At 36.3% G+C, this 20580-nt stretch overlaps 1 long non-coding RNA gene across 3 annotated transcripts; it reads right to left on the bottom strand.

Moving 5' to 3' along the window:
* Positions 1–1214: 1214 nt before the first annotated feature.
* On the bottom strand, positions 1215–20556 carry LOC120086749. Of its 3 annotated transcripts, none has more exons than XR_005484309.1 (5): positions 20269–20556; positions 18175–18585; positions 17813–18089; positions 9467–9545; positions 1215–2074 (listed from the first exon to the last, which is right to left on the bottom strand). It is a non-coding gene; the product is annotated as an uncharacterized LOC120086749 (long non-coding RNA). The 3 variants fall into 3 exon arrangements; XR_005484311.1 differs by lacking the exon at positions 20269–20556 and adding an exon at positions 19396–19473; XR_005484310.1 differs by lacking the exon at positions 9467–9545.
* Positions 20557–20580: the final 24 nt, after the last annotated feature.

Raw genomic sequence — 20580 nt, forward strand, 5'->3', positions numbered from 1 at the left:
CAAATACTCTTTCACTAAAGCAAGACATTCTTGACTAAATACTAATTCCAGAATAACTCTTATTCTTATTATCATTTAGTTACCCTTTTTTTCAATAACTTAATAACATTTAGTAACTCTTATAAGTGTAACCCTCCATTTCCAGACATCAGAGGTCGGGCACAACAATGCTACCTAATTGGAAAGTCAAGGTTGGGAATAGGCCTAAGAAATCTTATCCATTTATGGAGTTTGAGTTATTCCGAATCCCATGTTACAACCCTCTGAGGGGATAGCCGCCATAAAATAACTAGCTTATTTTGCCTAAAAATGATAAGCAGTGCAACATAGGAATCTCACGGTCCAAACTAATGAAAGAGACTATAGGATACTTTGACACACATCCTTCGCCCACTTACTATGAACTACTTCCTCTACTTACCTTACTATTGACCCATGTAAACACTTTTTGAATGAAGGTCACTCCCAGGTTAACACGAAGCCGAGCATGAATGTCACTGTGTGAACTCCTAGGGACGTAAGAGCTACGGACAACATATCGTATATGTTATTAATCTCCCACTGAAGTGTTCTATTTATTTTGGGTAAATATTTACTTAGGTATATTCCGGCTAATAAAACAACCTAAGTCTAAGTGATTTTCCAAGTATAACGTTTATATTTGGATTTAATCTACGATGTCTAGGTGATAAACCAATTTTAAAACCTCACATCACTCATTCATGCTCATAAAATCGGGTTAATGACACTCAAGAACTGGCTAAAATCCCCAGGTAGCAGGTGTTCTGTAAACCGTCAACTTAAGTATCTTCAACCTTGGACAAGATTTTTAGCTCGGATGAGTTTGTAACCAAAGTTTTACAAGATATCGGCCTATTTTAACTCTTTAAAACAAGTTGTTATTTGTTAACCCTAAGTGAGCATGCATCTTATCTGTGTTATGGATTTTAAATGTCTAAACCATTTTTATAACAATTTATAAAACTGTAGACATGCTTTTCACCCATAACAAACACCAAGTATTTCAACATTTAATACAATTATTTATATTAAAAGTATAAAACCCTAAATCATGCATACTATATATTATAACAAATTATAACATACTTTTAATGCATGATACATGCTTCCTATAGTGGAATTTTAAATCAACATGTTATTTAATTATAACATACATTCATAATGCATAAATAATTAAGTACACACTGATATGAACCAATTTTGGCATCCTAAGCAAGCAAACAATCTAAATTATTACAATAATAATTAAAAAGAACCTCAAAAGCCTTTAGACTTCACGAACAGACCTAAACCAAACCTCCCGGGCTCCAAAATGGGTTGAATCGGTCTAAAACTGGCTGAACTAAGCCTCATTGACTCGAACTGGTTGAACCGGTCAACTTCAACCGTCGGTCTGTTCGCACGCCTGCCTTTTGGCTTGGGATAAACTGGTTGCAATGCTATAAACCCAGTGTTACAACGCTATAAGCTTTTGCTTCTTTTGAAGGATATCTGAAGAATAGCGCTGCAACGCTCTAAGGCTGCAAAGCAGTAGTTTCTTCTACTACAACCAACTGTTGAACTTACTTCGATTTTTATTCAATTACAACCTAATTTCAACTCTATCAACTCTAACAAATTACAGACACTTAATTACATATTTAGGCCCATAAAAAAGAGCCAATTACAACAATTAACATTGAATTGAATAGAAATCTAATGCCAAAATTGAAATTATCCATATCAGCACCCTTTTTCATACAACCTATGAAAATCACCCACCAAGCTAAAATTAACACGAACTAGGTGCCTAAATGATGCTCTGATACCAATTGATGGTGTTGACATTCAAAATGCAAAAATAATTAGGATCTTAACTACTCTAATTCTATCAATTTCAGCAAAGAAAGATGCAAGATCAAATAAAAATACAAGTAGGGTTATGATTGAAGATCATACCTTTGTTGTACTTCTCAATCCTTGAATTCCGTCTCGAATTTCTTAACTAACAAGTTGTCGATCACCACTTGATCTTCCCTACTATCCTCTAGGATCTTAGATTTGGTGGTGGAGCCTAAGATGAGAGATCAGTTGAAGGGATTTTATTGGAGAGTTATCTATGAAAAAACCTTATGAGAAAACACTTTTTTCATCAAAAATTCTGTATAAGGCTACTTTTTTTTTTTCCTCAATTTTTTTTTCTTTTATTGAAGATATACATGCGAAGTGAGAGATATCAACCGATTGACACTTCATCCTCATGCACTTTGAGTGAGAGAGGTGTTGAAATAGTGAGATAAGTGGGAAAACCCCACTATCCTTTATTTCCTTATTTTTTAACTTTTTCAAAAATTGAAATCAAAATGAATTTTAAAAACAAAATTTATTTCTTTAAATTAATTTTATCTAAAGTTAAATTTAATAATTAATTAAATAAATTTAATTAATTAAAATAATTTAATATCAAATATTAAATTCTAGAAACACCAATTCCTTAAACATGAATCTCTGTTTATGTAATTAATATTCAAATCAAATTTGAATATTATCCAATGCTCTAATTTCGTTTAATTCGATAATTAAACGTATAATTATACCGTATACAATTATTATTTCCTTAATTCAAATTTGAATGTTTCAAATTTACTCATCACGATATTCTAAGGTTTAATCCGTTTGTGAGCTAGTAGAGCGACCTAATAGACCTATAGATCATGGGCTCCAACGATCCGAGTTTAACCCACTAAACTCTTTAACCTAATTAAAAAATATTTGTTAACTACTGGGCCACTCTACTAAAACCTAGTAGTTGCACTCCCCTCACTCTAGATATATTTCTATCCACTCCATATAACCATAATCAATAAGTCAATCCTTCACAAGTTTTTCGTAATATCGACTGGGTCAAAAGCTTTTTTACCCCGAGATTACATATTGTTCCTTAAGTCCCACTGATCCTCTAATGAATAATTGGTTTATAATCCAATCACCAAATTGAGTTCTTCACGTGCCAATGAAAGGGTAAGGGTGGGGCCCCTTGTTCAAGACTTGAAGTCAGTACTTAAGGGAATAACCTCCCTACTATCCCTAAAAGCGGGTAGGAACGAATTCCATCTTACACCTTATGTCCACAACTATGTACTTGGACTTACCCTTGGAATGGGAGGCTTATTGAGCTGACATTATTGAGCCAACCCTCACCCATGCAAATCTAAATATAATACCGAATAAATAAGAGTTCATAGTTAGCTCACGATTTGTTAGGGATGATGCCCTACACTCTCATTAGGTCCTTTAGTTTATAAACACAATTTTGAATAAACGCTTGTGTTGTATAATATATGTTATTTTCTTCAATTTTGTCTATGCAACATTGGATGTTTTAATTGCTTCACCACAAACCAATAAACTAAGATCCCTAGTTGTTATTTGTAACTTAAGCATGTACGTGGAGACATACAGGTGGATCATGTCTTAAGTGATAACCAAAATGGTCTGTAGTATATGGATATAGGAGGGAAACCTTATCCTGGTAATGCTATGGATGCGGCTCACTTTGTAGAATAGTTACAAGTGTTTGTGACTTGCTAAGATGGTCTGAGCTTGATCATTCATGTTGAGACATGCGGGCAGGAGCGTTCTATACAAAGGAGTTTATATAAGACCGGACCACGAAATGTTATAGTCTCGTTAAATAACATCGTTCATGACAGAGACTTCACTTCACTAGGATGACCATAGGTAACATGACCTCAATCCTGAGTGAGTTGGGAACTCCTGCTTTGGAGGGCAGTCCTTTGATTTGCATAGGTGCGAGTGGCCAGATCGCGACTAAAACCTATAATTTTGGGGATTCGTCTGATTTGAGAGTTGGGAACTCAGCTACACAAGATGGAATTCACTCCTTCCTCAAAGCAGGGGCAAGTAGATAGATTGCTCCTTTAAGGGCTGATTCCAGGGCTTGAACGATGTGGTGCTACACACCTTCTCATTGCCTGAGAGGTGTCCACACATAGTAGGACTATGTTGTATTGTTCATTAGAGGGATCAATGATACTTAAGGAGTTAGATGTAACTACATGGGCAAAATGGTAAATAAGCCCAACTATACTTACAAGCATCTATGAAGGGTTTTCGTATTGTTGATTGGTTATATCCGATGAAACAGAAATATATCTGTGGTGAAAAGAGTGTATTGTCGGTCTTTAGTAGAATTCCTGGTAGTTAACAGATGGTGGATCTCGTGGCTAAAGAGTTTAGTCAGCTATTCACGTACCATTGGGACTTCGAGCCATAGGTCCATAAGATCCCCTTGGTAGCTCAATGGATTCAAGTTGAGAATCAGTTTTTAGGTTAATTTGAAGTGTTCAAATTGACAAGAAAAATTTCGACTATATATGATATGATTGAACTGGTCAATTATATATGATATGGTTGACATGATGTATGAAATATATTAATTGGAGGAAAATTATATAAATATGATTTATATCTAATGGAGGAGAAAAAGACTATGGTTCATGTATTGCATGTGATGTGATATTAAACCATAGGTTATAAATATAATAAGATTATATTTATTTTTTAATTTAACAATTATGGGATAATTTTGCTAGCTTTTTCTCCGTAACCGAATGAGTTAGTGGGAGGTTGCATTCAGTTTTCATAAGTGAAGGATAAAATGAAAATTGTTCTCATTTTGCAAAAGAATCAGACATTGGCTCACCAAATTGTGTATACTGCCTATCGCATGGTAAACCAAGAGCATACATGATAGCTTAACGTTTCTAAACGATTATATACACGCATGCAGTTTACTAAACGATCGCATAGATTTTACTAAATGATTGTCTAGCTTTTTCCTACACGATCGCGCGCTTGAGCATTTAGTAAACGATCGTCTATATGATCTCGCCCCTTTTACTACACGATCGTGTTGGAAATGTCCTAGAACTCACAATTCGTGTTAAACATTCTATTTAGTAACTTATTCAATAAAGTTGTTGATTTTGCATTCTATTGTGAAAATCTAATAAATATATCCATGATTATAGTGTGAATACTTTAACTTTATGTGGTGACATACATAGGATCAAGTTAATAGTATATAGCCTAAATTGTCTAATAAGTAAAGGGATGAAATTAGGTATCTCATCCTGGTAACACTATTGGATGCGGCCCATTTTGTAGGTAGTACAAATGATGTGATCCACAAATCATTCATGTAGAGAGATGTGAGTGGAGGCATCCTATACAATGAGTTTGCATATAGACTGAACCACGAAAATAGTCCCTTTTCTTTATAATGACCGTTTACTGTTAAAACTAACTATTTCATTATTAAGTAACCCAGGATAACTCGATCTTAATCCTGAGCTAGCTATGAACTCTTGTTTGTTCAGGATTATCCTTTGATCTGCATGGGTGAGAGTAGTCCAATAATACTACCCAATAAGCCTTCCATTTTGGGTATAAGACCGGATGAATAGCTGGGGACATAGTCCTGAAAGATGGAATTCACTCCTACCTAATTTAGGGTTAGCAGATATGTTGTTCTCTTAAGTACTGATTCCAGGTCTTGAACAATCGGAGCCCCGCCTTCTCTTGATAAAGAAAAGACTTGATTCCTAACTATTATGAATCAAAATTGTTCATTAGAAGGTCAGTAGGAACTTAAGGAACAAGATGTATTCATATGGGTAAAACGGTGATCTTGACCCAGCTGTGATTACGAACGACCTGTGAAGGATCGACTTACTGATCATGGTTATATCAAGTGGACATAATATATCTACAGTGAGGGGAGTTGAACTATGGGCTTTAGTGGAGTGATCCATTAGCTAATGAATGGGGGTTAATTTGGTATAATGAGTTTAGCCAATTAATCTCAGATCGTTGGAGCCCATGATATGTCGGTCCGTGAGGTCCCCTTACTAGCTCGTAAATGGATTAGCTTTAGACTAGCATGATAAGTTGATTTGAAATGTTCAAATTAGAATTAAACGAAATTGGAGAATTTTTATTTAAATATGATTTAAATATATGAAGGTGGATTTGTGTAAAAATTAATTTAATATTTGATATTAAATTAATTGGAATTAATTGAATTATTTAATAATTAATTGAATAATTATTTATTAATTTTATTAGAAAATTTATTTATGAAATTAATTTTATAAAATTAATAATATTTTTAATTTTAAAATCAATTTGATTTTGAAATCATTTGATGAAAAATTGAAAAATTAGAAAATATACACAAAATGAAAAAATGGATTTTTCCATTACCATCTTCAACTAGCTCACACAGAATCCATGACGAAGAACAGCTGCATGCTCACTTAGGTTAACAACTAGTTTTAATCATTAAAATAGATTGTTACCTTATAAAATTTGATTACAAGCTCAAATCGTTTTGTAAAACTATCTAAGGCTAGGGGTACTTAAGTTGACGGTTTATGGAACACCTCCTACCTGGGGATTATGACCGAAAGATAGAGCATTGATTAATTGATTTTATGAGCTTATGTGAGCAGTGTGAGGTTTAAAAATGGTTTAAACACTTAGACTTCGTAGGTTAAAATCCAATTATAAGTGTCATACTTGTATAAACCATATAGACTTAGGTTGTTTAAATCTATGCATTTTATCCCTAAGTAACTACCCAAACATATAAAACACTTCAGTGGGAGATTAACAATATACTCGATATATAGTTATTAGCTCTCACGTCCTCAAGAGTTCACACCGTGAGATTCATGCTCGGCTTCGTGTCGCTTTTACCATGACTGCTCCATTCGAAAAGTATTTGCATGGGTCAATAACAAGGTGAATGAGGGGAGTTCATAGTAAGTAGATGAAGGAAATGTATCAACATTGTCCTACGGTCTCCTCCATTAGTTCGAACCGTGAGATTGCTATGTTATGCCTGCTGTCGTTTTTAGGCGGTACTAGCTAGTCGTTAACCACGAAGATCCCCTCAGAGGGTTGTAAGATAGGATTCAAAACAACCCAGACTTAAGTAAAATGAACAGGGTCTTATAGTTCTGTCTTCGGTATTGTCTTCCATTTCGGAGGCATATTCATACCGTTCTATAAGATTTGAAAATGGTAGGTTACACTTACAAGAATTACTAATTGTTAGTAAAGAACTTGACCGAAAACGAAAACCAAAAGAACTATAGGAGTAAAGAGTTATTCTGATATAGTATTTGGTCAAGAATTGTCTTGCTTCAGTGAAGGAATTCTTTACTGTCCCACGGTAGCAATTGTTCTAAATCACTAAAGTATCGTTGCAAATAGATAAAGATTTCTAGGTTATTTATTATTTTGCTAAAAATGGATTTAGATGCATAAATATTTAATAGAATTTGTTTATATTGTTTCAGCAATGTCGAATTCAATCATACAATTGCTAATTTCCGACAAATTTAACAGTGAAGGATATTCAAACTGGAAATCCAACATCAATAAGATAATAGTTATGGATGATTTGAGGTTTGTGTTGACGAATGAATGTCCTCTAGTTCCCAGTACAATAGCGAATCGAAATGTTTCGGACACCTATGATAGGTGGGTAAGGGCTAATGAGAAAGCTCGGGCCTATATCTTAGCAAGTATATCTGATGTGCTTAATAAGAAGCATGAGGTTATGTCCACTGCTCATGAGATAATGGCGTCACTTCAAGAGATTTTCGGGCAACCGTCATCCTTTGTTCGACATGAAGCCATTAAGTATGTTTACTTTACTCGCATGAAAGATGGAACCAACGTTAGAGAACATGTTCCCGATATGATGGTCCATTTAAATATTGTTGAGGCTCATGGGGCGATGATAGATGAAAAGTGTCAAGTAAGTATGATATTGGAATCTCTCTCGGAGAGTTATCTGCCATTCAGAACCAATGCTATTATGAACAAAATTACTTATAATCTGACCACGTTGTTGAACGAGTTATAGACATATCAGTCGATGATGAAACTGAAGGAAAAAATAAATAAATGTTATTTCTAAACCTAAGGAGTTTTTCAAAGGGTCTACGTTTGGAACCAAACCCACTGATAATGAGAAGTCTATTCCTTCTTCTTCGAAAGACAAAACCGTACAAATGAAGAATAAAGAAAAAGGGAAAAAGAAAACCACTGCTAAGAAAAACAAAAACAAAACTCCCAAAGGAAAATGTTTCCATTGCGGAGAAGATGGGCATTGGAAGCATAACTGCTCAAAGTATTTGGCTGAAAAGAAAGCGGAAAAGGCGAAACAAGGTAAACCACTGTCAAACATTTTGGCATATAAGCATCATACATCACATGTATAAATATAAATGTTGATGAACTGGGTAAAATTGCCTTAAAAACACAAAATTAAAGCTAACTATTACAAAGACAAGAAGTCTCCAAATCAAAATGGCGAACCGGGTCTTGAACCACTCGGACAAAGCATCGCATCTCCAACCATCGTGTACTAAACTCACCACAGTTGTCTAGACGATAAAACAAACGCTTTACTCCATCGCTTACCAATGCTTAATTACTACATGATCATGTATCTTTTACTAAGTGATGAAGCTTGAGGTACGAGATCGTTTAGCACGCTCCGCTCAACGCACGCCTTTCGCGATCGTCTAAACGACTACGATGCCACAAAGCACCATCGCCTAAGCGATTTCTTAGCTAGCACCTTCGTATCATATACGCGCGATCTTGTAGGGAGTAACTAAGCGATGAGGCTTGTTAGCTATACAATTGTCTAGCGTGCACCTTTTACTAAACGATGAGCATCACATGCTCCCACTATGATCATCTACGTCCAACACCTATGCGATCAGACAACCAATGCTACACGATAGAGTAAACGATTTACCCCATCGTTTAGCATTAGCTAAACGATCGTTTAGTAGATCGTCTAGAAAAATCTACATGATCGCTTAGTTAAATCCCAATGATCATTTACCTGAGGCTACATGATACGACCAATGCTTGGTCTTCTTCTTCGTTGAGAACCGCATCTCCATGCTTCGAAACTTCATCATGAATGACTCGACTAACTCAAACTCTTTTAATTACAAACTCTATTGCAAGTTAATTACGCCCAAAAAACACAGGGGCTTTTACAAATTAACACTTTGTAATTGAAGAAAGCTTTAACTAAAGGAAATTAAACCTGCAACATTCATCAACTTCATCTACAAATGCACTTAACGATTAAACACAAATGCAGAAACCCACCTCCACTGTAAAATGGAGATCGAAATAGACTTGTAATTTGGAATATCAGAACAACTTGACTCTGATACCAATTGAAGGAAATCGATCACGAGGATTTCCATGAGCAGCGAAAAGATCATTCCAAATTACAATCATGTATGAACATTACAATTATAGTCAACCAGAACGATACAGTTATGCATTCATTATAGAAATTATAGTATGATAATACAATGAATAAAGGAGAAACTCTACGCACCTTGGTAAACTCATCGCCAATGCTCCTTGATCATGACCACTTAAGCAATGCAACCTCGAACACTCGAACAACTCAACCGCTACACAGCACGAACATCACATATTCGAACTCAGCAATAGCCTTGGTCACGAACACCCAAACAAAACGAACAACCTCCACAAAACCTCGTCGGTGTCGAGTTGAGTATGACACCACCAAGAAGGCTACCTTGGTATTCTCAGTGTGAGAATCCAGAGGATAGGCTCTGTGTCGACTTGGATTAAGGCAGAAGAATGGAGGAAACAACAATTGTGTAAACGATTGAGCAAGTGGGAGATGACTGAACCTATCGTATAGGTCGATGCCCAATCATTTAGAAAAAGCTAAGCAATTGTCTAGCAAAAGCTAAGCAATTGTTTACCTCAACGCCTAGTTATGTGTCTGTCACTTACAAAACACTACACGATCGTTTATCTTTGTAAAGTTGTTGCTTAGTAAATTTTATTTACTTGACAACTTCCGTGAGATTCTTTTTTTCGAGAGAGAGAGAATTCACAAAATCTCGAATTTCAACATTACTAAAATTAGGAAAACAATTTTTCTTTTATCTCACGGTTACCATGAACAACCGATAACCTCCCACTCAATTTGTTATTAGAGAAAAAGATTTTATTCTACAATAATTAATATTATTATAAATATGAATGTTAACCAACTTATCATACTATATTTATAAGCTATAGTTTTAATATTTCATCTCATGAAACATATAAAACATAGTTCTTTTTCTATTCCATGGTACTTAATGTAAATCTAATTTACATCAATCCTCCACTAGATGTATCTCATACATCATACCGATCATATCATATATAATCGAATTACCTCTTGTCAATTTGAACATTTCAAATCAACACCAATAACTGATCCTCAACTAAATCCATTGAGCTACCAAGGGAACCTTATGGACCTGTAGCTCGAAGCTTCAACGGTACGTGAATAATTGACTAAACTCTTTAGTCACGGGATCCACCATCCGTTAATTGTCAGGCAGTCCACTAAAGACTGACGACTGAACTCTTCTTACCACAGATATATTATGTGTTCATCTTAACTAATTAGAAGTGCGACAACCCTTCAAAGATCGCTCGTAAGTACAGCTGGGCCAATAACCATTATGCCCCTGTAGTTACATTTGACTCCTTTAGTACCACTGATCCCTCTAATGAACATAAGTCATAGTCCTACTATGACTAAGCCCTCTCTTCCAAAGAGAAGCTGTGGCCACTATGTTCAAGCCTTAGAATCAACCCTTAAGGGAGCAATCTCTCTACTTATCCCTGCTTCAGGAAAGAAGTGAATTCCATCTTATGGATTGAGTTCCCAGCTCCTAGATTAGACAAGTCCCCAGAAAGGTAGGCATGTTGGGTTAGCAATCTAGCCACTCTAACCTATACTAATCAAAGGACCGCCCTCAAAGGCAGAAGTTCCCAAAACACTCAGGATTGAGATCGTGTCACTTATGGTCGTTTAGGTGAGATGTCAGACTCTATTATCAACGATATTATATACAGAATCTAGTCATCATGTGGTCTGGGTCTTATACAAACTCTTTGTAAAGGACACCCTCGCTCACACGTCTCCACATGAATGGTCAAGATCTACCATTTGTAGTAGTTTACAACACTTGCAAATCTCTACAAAGCGGGTCGTATCCGTAGTGTCACCAGGATCAGGTATCTCACCTTAATCCTTATACTACAGACCTATTTAGGTTATCACTTAAGGTATGATCCACTTGTATATCACATATACATGCTTAAGTTCACATAAGATAACCAAGGAACTTTGTTTATTGGATATGAGTAAATACCAGAATGAAATAACAATTATTTTAGTCATTACTTAAGGTATGATCCACTTGTATATCACATATACATGCTTAAGTTCAAACAACGAGACTCCGGGAGAATTAGGACACCAATTCCAACAATCTTCCACTTGTCATAATTACTCGGGAGACTAATGTACAATACAATATAAAAAAGTACAATATACAATAACCTAGAGCATACCCCAGTATCATCTCCCACTTGCCCTGGACAAGATGCCGCATGTCCCGCAGACCTAGACTCTCTAGGTGATCCTCGAACACTTTAGCCGTAGGGCCTTTGTAAAGGGATCAACAATGTTGTGCTCTGATGCGATCTTCGTGACTATCACTTCACCCCGATGCACAATCTCCCTGATCAGGTGATATTTCCATTCTATGTGCTTACCCTGATGATGACTCCGAGGCTCCTTTGAATTTTCCACAGCCCTGCTGTTATCATAATAAAGAGTGATAGCCAAATCCATATTTGGAACAACTTCCAAATCTGAAAAGAATTTCCTCAGCCAAACAACATCCTTAGCTACTTCACAAGCGTCTACATATTCGGCTTCCATAGTGGAGTCCACGATGCATCCTTGTTTGTTGCTTCGCCACACTACAATCCCTCCGTTCAGAGTGAACATTGACTCCGATGTTGATTTGCGAGAATCTCTATTGGTCTGAAAGTTAGTGTCTGTATATCCTATAAGGATCAGATCCTTATCTCCATACACGAGCATATCGTCCCTCGTTCTCTGAAGATACTTGAGGATCCTCTTGATCGCTGTCCAGTGATCAAATCCTGGATTGGACTGATATCGAATGAAAATCCCTACTACATAGCAAATGTCGGGTCTGGTACACAACATTGCATACATCAAGCTTCCTACAACATAAGCATAAGGATTTCATCTCATCTCCTTAACTTCTTGAGGTGTCTTAGGACATTGATCCTTAGACAAAACGATTCTATGCCTGAAGGGTAACAAACCCCTCTTGGAATCTTGCATCCTGTACCTGATCAATATTTAATCAATGTGCAATGTCTAAGATAGGGCTAACCGTTTGTTCTTACGATCCCGAATGATCTGGATCCCTAAAACATAATGTGTCTCACCCAAATCTTTCATTTGGAACTGGGCAGTTAGCCATTTCTTAATATCAGTTAGATACCCTACACCATTCCCAATGAGTATGATATCATCCACACACAGTACCAGAAAAGCTACTGAGTTGTTGATGATCTTCTTGTAAACACAAGGCTCGTCAATGTTCTGATCAAAGCCAAACAAATTGACAGTAGTGTCAAATATGATGTTCTAAGATCTAGATGCTTGTTTCATCCCATAAATAGACCTATTAAGCTTGCAAACTCTTTGCTCTTGATCTGGAACTATGAACCCCTCTGGTTGAGTCATATAGATGGTCTCCTCAAGATTACCATTAAGAAAGGCAATCTTGGCGTCCATTTGTCATATTTCATAATCATAAAATGTGGCTATCGACAGGAGAATCCTGATAGACTTGAGCATGACAACAGGTGAGAAAGTTTCCTCATAGTCAACTCTCTCAACCTAGGTATAACCCTTTGCCACGAGTCTAGTCTTAAAGGTTTCCACCTTTCCATCTACACCTCTCTTTCGCTTATAGATCCACATACACCCAATAGATCTTACCCCATCAGGTGAATCAACAAGCTCCCAGATGTTATTGAACTACATAGGCTCCATTTCCTAGTTCATGACCTTAACCTATTCATCATTGTCACCATCCACCATTGCTTTCTTAAAAGACAATGGATCCTTGACCTCATCATTCATAATGATGTTTTGGGCTTCAGTCAAACCTATGTAGTGATCTGGTGGGTTCATAACCTTCCCATTACGTCAAGGCAGTCTCAACTCTTGAGCTAGTTAACTAGATGTTTCGACCTCAACAACTCTTGTTGATCTGTCGGCCTGTTCAACAACTCTTGTTGAACCCTCAGCAGTCTTAGTCTCACTAGAGATCTCATGAAAAACGAGCTTATTTCGTGGCTTATGACCCCTCATGTGGTCTTCTTCCAAGAAGATAGCATTTATATAAACAAACACTTTGTTCTCACTCGAATCATAGAAGTATCCACCTCTCGTTTTCTTGGGGTAGCCTACAAAGAGGCAAACCCTCGAACGCAGTTCCAACTTCTTTGGGTTAGTCATTAGCACATGTACCGAACAACCCCAAATCCTAAAGTAGCGTAAACTACCTTTACGGCCTCTCCATAACTCAAAAGGTGTTTCAGAAACACTTTTCGAGGGAACGTTGTTCAGGATATAACATGCAGTCTCCACTGCAAAACCCTAAAACGAGTCTAAAATATGAGCATAACTCATCATAGACCGAACCATGTCCAACAAGGTTCTGTTTCTTCTTTCAAATACACCATTCTGCTGAAGTGTACCAGGGGCCGAGAATTGGGATGCAATCCTATATTCTATCATATAGTTTTTGAATTGGAGGCCTATATACTTTCTACCACGATCAAATCGTAGTGTTTTTATCTTCTTACCTAACATGTTTTCAACTTCAGCCTTATACTCCTTGAACTTGTTAATGGCTTCAGACTTACGTTGCATTAGGTAGAGATACCCAAACCTTGAATAATCATCTATGAAAAAGATGAAATATTCATACCCATCCCGAGTTCTAACATTCATCGGGCCATAAAGGTCTGAATGTACAAGCTCCAAGGCTTCCTTGGCTCTGTAACCTTTTCCAATAAAAGGTCGTTTGGTCATCTTGCCTTCGAGGCATGATTCACATACCGGCAAGGAGTTTTCTTCTAAACTCTTTAGAAGTCCACTTTTCAACAACTTCTCAATCCTATTGAGGTTGATGTGACCTAACCTTCGATGCCAAAGATGGGCCTTTTCTTTAGGAAAAACATTTGGTCTTTTAGTTGTTGTTGCCGTACTGAACATTTCAGTGTTAAACAAGGCTTTTTAACTAATGACCTTAGTACATATAAGTTACTCTCCATTGAACCATAACCAATCTCTATTCCATTCTTGAAAATAAAAATTTTATTTTCAGAAAGGGAGACGGTATAGCTTTGTTCAATAAGACAAGAGGCCAAGATTAAGTTCCTCTTAATATGAGAAACTACAAAAACATTATTCAGCAACAGATAACATTTTTTGTCAACAAATAACTTCAGCCTACCAACAACAACAACTGAAACAACCTTACCAGTACCGACTCGAAGAGTCATCTCTCCCTGTGACAGCGTTTGCTAGGAACTGAATCTTTGGTAAGAAGAATTGACATGATTGGTACCACCTGAACCAAGGATCCTGGCAGAATCATCATTCTCTACCAAACACGTCTCAAAGCCCAATAAATCAGATTTACTGTCTTGTCTCCTTTTATGGAGAGTAGTGAGATCGAGGTCGTTTGCCACGAAATACGTTTCACATGATTATTTCCATTGTATGTAGTCGGTCATTTTAAAAGCACTAAACAGAAATACTAATGAGTTGCTTAAAAGAAAAGCACATTGACCTACGTTAGGTTTTAAGCAAATACCCGTTATAGAACAAAACAACATCCAATGAGGTTTTAGCAAAAATAGTATGAACCCCATATGACATCTAGTTTCGCAATGACACTTCAAAGGTTTAGGACAAAAGTTGTCAAAGGCAGGTCAGTTATCCCTCCTTTGAATTGAGAAGTTCTCAATCAGCCATTAATACTATAACAACTTTTGCTCCTATAACGACTAGCCATCATTTATTTGGCCAAGAGATCATTAACTTACTTAACAATCTCCCATAAGTGTGACCCACCATTTTAAGTCCTAGAGGTCTGCCCAGAAGGCCAATCCGAAGGAAAAAAATCCGATTAGGGCAAAACCTAAAGCGACCCTATCCATTTCTGGAGTTCACCTTGATCTTGACCAACTACACAAAACCCATCCAAAAGTGGACGCTCCCAGGGCACTACGAGGGAGTACATAATGATCTCACGGTGTGAACCAATGACAGAGACCATAGGACATGTTGACACATACCCTTCACCCACTTACTATAAACACTCTCTCCGTCCACCTTGATATTGACTCATGCAAACACCATCCGGAGAGGGATGTTCGCAGAGCACCACGAGGCCAAGCATGAATATCACGTTGTGAACATACAAGAGAAATGTGAGTGGAATCATAGACATATCAGATACATATCTTCCTCCCACTGAGTATTTTATAATCTAGGGTTTAGCTTACTTAGAAAAAACAAGGCTAGATATTTTAACTAAGTGACTTTTAGGTTTTCCAAAGATTAACTTTTACCTTGGATAGTTAAACAACTTTTGATCATCATCCATTAAACTCTTTAACGGAGTCTTTGACCAAATCGTCGCATGCTTATTGAAAATCTATCTAATTCACCTTTTTAGATAGGTTCCTAGATAGGGATGTTATGTTTCTGTTAACTTAAGAACCTCAGTCTAGCCAGAACCCGCCTTAGACAAAAGGTCCCTTATAGATAGATTTACAACAAATTTATTCTTTTATGCTAAACAATTTTATCCTATTAAGCCGATTTTAAAAGATTAATCTAGGTTACTAAACTCTTTAGAACCACTTGAACTTAGGTCTATCTCGATCCAATTTTAAAACCCTTTTAAAAAGCTTGAGTTCACCTAAGTCCACATGAAACTCTTTCTTATTGATTTTAGGTCTAACTTCCTTTATAACACTTATAAATGGAAACCAACACCACAATGCGAAGCTAACACATGCAAGGCATTCATAACGTTTATAAACAGCTTAAGTGTCATGCTCAATGCATTGTTCATTCATTGCTACTTCTTTTATGTAACATTTATACAAAACAGCAATGAAACAAGCAAAACATACTTCCATTCACCCTTAGACTATAACACTTATAACAAAAGAATGATGCATGATAATGCTCACTGCATGCAAAATATAACTCTTATATTTCATGATGCATGCATATGCTTTCAAGTAATTTCTTCATGCTCGATTATAACATTTATAATACATGATGCATTGCACAACCTAAGGTGGGTTTTAAACTATATGTCAAACACTTTGGCATATAAGTACCATACATCACGTGTATAAAAATAAATGTTGATGAACCGAGTAATGAGTACCATTGATCCCTCTAATGAACATAAATCATAGTTCTACTACTATGATTGAGTCCTCTCTTCCAACGAAAAGTTGTGGCCACTATGTTCAAGCCCCAGAGTCAGCCCTTGAGGGAGCAATCTCTCTACTTATCCTTGCTTCGAGAAAGGAGTGAATTCCATCTTTTGTAATGAGTTTCCAGCTCCTAAAGCAGACAAGTCTCCAAAAAGGTAGGCATGTTGAATTGGCAATCTGGCCACTCTCACCCATACTAATAAAAGAACCGCCCTCAAATGCAAGAGTTTCCAAAACACTCAGGATTGAGGTCGTGTCACCTATGGTCATTTAGGTGAGATGTAAGTCTCTAGTATCAACGGCATTGTATACGAAGTCTAGTCATCTCGTGGTCCGGTCTTATACAAACTCTTTGTATAGGACACCCTTGTTCACACGTCTCCATATGAATGGTTAGGATCTACCATCTGTAGTAGTTTACAACACTTGCAAAGCTCTACAAAGCAGGTCGTATCCATAGTATCACCAGGAATAGGTATCTCAGCTTAATCTTTATATTACAGACTTATTTAGGTTATCACTTAAGGCATGATCCACTTGTATATCACATATATATGCTTACATATGATAACCATGGAGCATTGTTTATTGGATATGAGTAAATGTTCGAATGAAATAACAGTTATTTCATTCCAAACAATGTGTATTATTACAAACAACGAGACTCCGGGAGAATTAAGACATCAATCCCAACATTATGGTCGTTTAGGTAAGATGTAAGTCTCAAGTATCAACGACGTTCTATAAAGAGACTAGTCATCTCATGGTCCGATCTTATACAAACTCTTTGTATAGGACACTCCCGTTCGTATGTCTCCACATGAATGGTCAGAATCTACCATCTGTAGTAGTTCACTTGATTTAAGGGAGCTCGAATCCTATATAGACAGAATGACCCTTCTAATGATGAAATGTATGGTTATGTAGATGTTGATTATGCAGGGGACCTAGGTAAGAGGCGTTCACTACCAGGATATGTTTTCTTATGGGGAAATAACCTAATAAACTGGAGGGCTAGCCTACAATCTATTGTGGCCCTATCCACAACAAAAGCTAAGTTTATAGCATTGTCTGAGGCAGTCAAAGAAGGCTTATGGCTGAAGGGATTACTAAATGATTTCGGCATTACACAACCTAAAGTGAGAATCTACTTTGACAATCAGAGCACTATCTATTTATCTAAAAATCAACAGTTTCACAGTAGAACTAAACACATTGATATTAAATACCACCTCATCAAACAAGAAATTGAGAAAGGGGAAATAGAGGTACTCAAAATACATACCTTAGACAACGCGACTGATATATTGACCAAGACCGTTCCTCAAAGCAAACTTGGTCATTGCTTGGACTTCCTTGGGTTCGAGTTATCTGAAAAGGGTTAGCTCAAAGTCAGCTCTAGAAGCAAAAGGGAAGGTTCTCTGGATGATTACAAAGGTGGAGATTGTGATAGAAAGAAATGAGATAAAAGAGTAGTAGATAGCTTATCTTTAATTCTTCTTTCTGTTTTGTTTGTTGTAACCACTAGCTCACTATGAGCTTTTTCCATTGAAAATGAGAACCTATAAAAAATGGGAAGAATCTGAGAGTAAGGCAATGAATTCATTCTGTAAAAGAAAATTCAAAGAAGAAGCAATAAAAATATACCCTCCCTTTACATAGTGGATGTAGGCCCTTAGCCGAACCACTTAAACTTCTTGTATTCTTTCTTCCTCATCTATCTTCTTCTTCCTCTTTGCATCTCCTACACAATTTTTCTCACATGCAGGTGAACCATTGAGATTTGAAGCTCAAGAACATCGTCTTCCCTTCTGAAACCCTCAAGTGTAAGTTGAACATAAAAGAAATGGTTTTCTCTCTCGTATAGCCTTCAGACTTCTCTCTAATTTTGCATTCAGAGTGATTGACAATCTAAATTGAATGCTCTGACCCAGCTGATACGTGGCACAGAAGGATCATCATCAGGCTAAAGCTAATCTTTCCTAATTCCACTGACTCAGCAATCATGGGCTGGTGTTTTTCCACCGAGTTGGGTTGTCTCCAACATTCAACTTGGGCCTGCTAATGAAGAATAGTTAGTCCATTGGACCTACAAAGGCCCAATTAAAGATTTGGATAACAATTAGACCAATTCCTCAAACAAACACAAAGAAACTCCACATAACCCCACATATTTTGGCTGCCTTCCAGTCACTTTTTTGACACTTCAGAATCAAAGTTTAGATAGGGAAGCAAATATTAACCCACCGTCTCACTCTCACTTACCGAAAACCCTTTTTCTATTATAAAAAATCATTTTCTATTGTTTTCAGAAACTCCATTAAAAAAAAAAAAAAAAAAAAAAAAAAAAAAACCTCTCCTCGCAGGCGAAAGATACCAATTGAAAAAAAACCAGGTTACTCTGACTACGTTTTACATAATGTTACAATACTTCCGAAGACATAGTAAATCACATAGACATAACACAAGGTGCTACAAAATATAGTTTCACTATTATAAATTCAAGCAATTAAAATATTGTACTTATCTGTAAACAAATGATAATTACACTGACACATGAACAATCTAACTTAGTGATTTGATCACTTTGATTTCCTATAAGTGTGAGACTCCGTCTCAACAAGAACTTCTATCTTTTCACCTTCAATTGAAGACCACTTTACTTGGAATACTTAAGTTTTCCTAAATAAGAGAATTTCTACTCAAGTTACAATAGACAATTCACTAAAATATAGAGAACCACTCAAGACCAATAATAGTAGAAACTTCACAGACAACACAATGAAAATCTTCGTAAGTAACACAAACAGCTCAAAGATGTCTTCAAAGTCATAACATCAAAACAAACAATACAACTCATATACATACACGACAGAAAAAGATAAACAACCCCAAGTCAGCTAGCCGAGCTCCTTGAAGGACAGAATCCTATAGGAATAATCTTTAAAGAAAAAATAATTAGACAATCAACATTTTGTGAAACATCTTGTGGGACATACCATACCATGGAAAAAAATATTAAACATATATCTCGTGGAACAAGGAGAACCACAAGATTACCAATAACCACAATACAATTAAAAAAATAGTCAACATCAAAGCTGTAACACCAATAATAGGGGAGCCGTTGTATATGATCAATACTTACAAAAAAAAGAAAAGTTGGATGGTTGAAAATGTGAGGCTCAAAATATTAACCGGTATAACACATAAATAAAAAAAAATAAAAAATCAAAACTTAGATTCAATTCTCGAAGTCAAGTATATGTCGCTAATAAGAGTTTATCATTAACAAAAGTCTATAATCGATATAGTCTATCATAAATAAATTTTGCTACATTTATAATTTTTTTTAAAATATTCATTAAAAATATAATTATTAACCCTAAAATACTAACATTACAATTACCCAAAAATACTCGCTTCCATAAATACGAGATTGTTAGGATACTAATTCTTGAAATTCTTTATTAACGTAACAGGTTGGTATAATCTTCCGGAAAAGCAAAAACGATAAAAGTCAAACAAGACTAAACGGTCGCTTATAGTTGATACCCGATCGCTTACCAAATACTAAACGATCGTTTACAAGTTCTACACGGTCGCTCAGTGTTACTAAACGATCGCTTACAAAATACTCCGCGATCGTTCACAAACTCCTACACGAATGCATACAATCTATTACACGATCATTTACTAGTTTCTATACGATCACCTACTAATTGCTATACGATCGCTTACCAAATGCTACACGATCGTCAAGTGGAGATAAACGATGAGCGGTACACTGCGATGGCTTCTTCACGGTAGCATCTTCTGAACTCCTACTCTCGAGAACTCTTCCTCATTCCTAATATTCAGAATTCACTATCATTTCTTTTCATTTCCTTCTTCTTTTAAACCTCCACTTCTCCCAACGGAATTGGAAGGCGTTCTTAATCAATTCAATCTCCTCTCCTCTATTCCTTCTTTCTTGATATTGCCACATAATTGGGTCCTATCATTACGAGATATATCTTGAGGTTTTAAATTTTTTTTTTAAAACAGTGAAAC

The sequence above is a fragment of the Benincasa hispida genome, chromosome 9 (genome assembly GCF_009727055.1).
Source record: "Benincasa hispida cultivar B227 chromosome 9, ASM972705v1, whole genome shotgun sequence".
Lineage (NCBI taxonomy): Eukaryota > Viridiplantae > Streptophyta > Magnoliopsida > Cucurbitales > Cucurbitaceae > Benincasa > Benincasa hispida.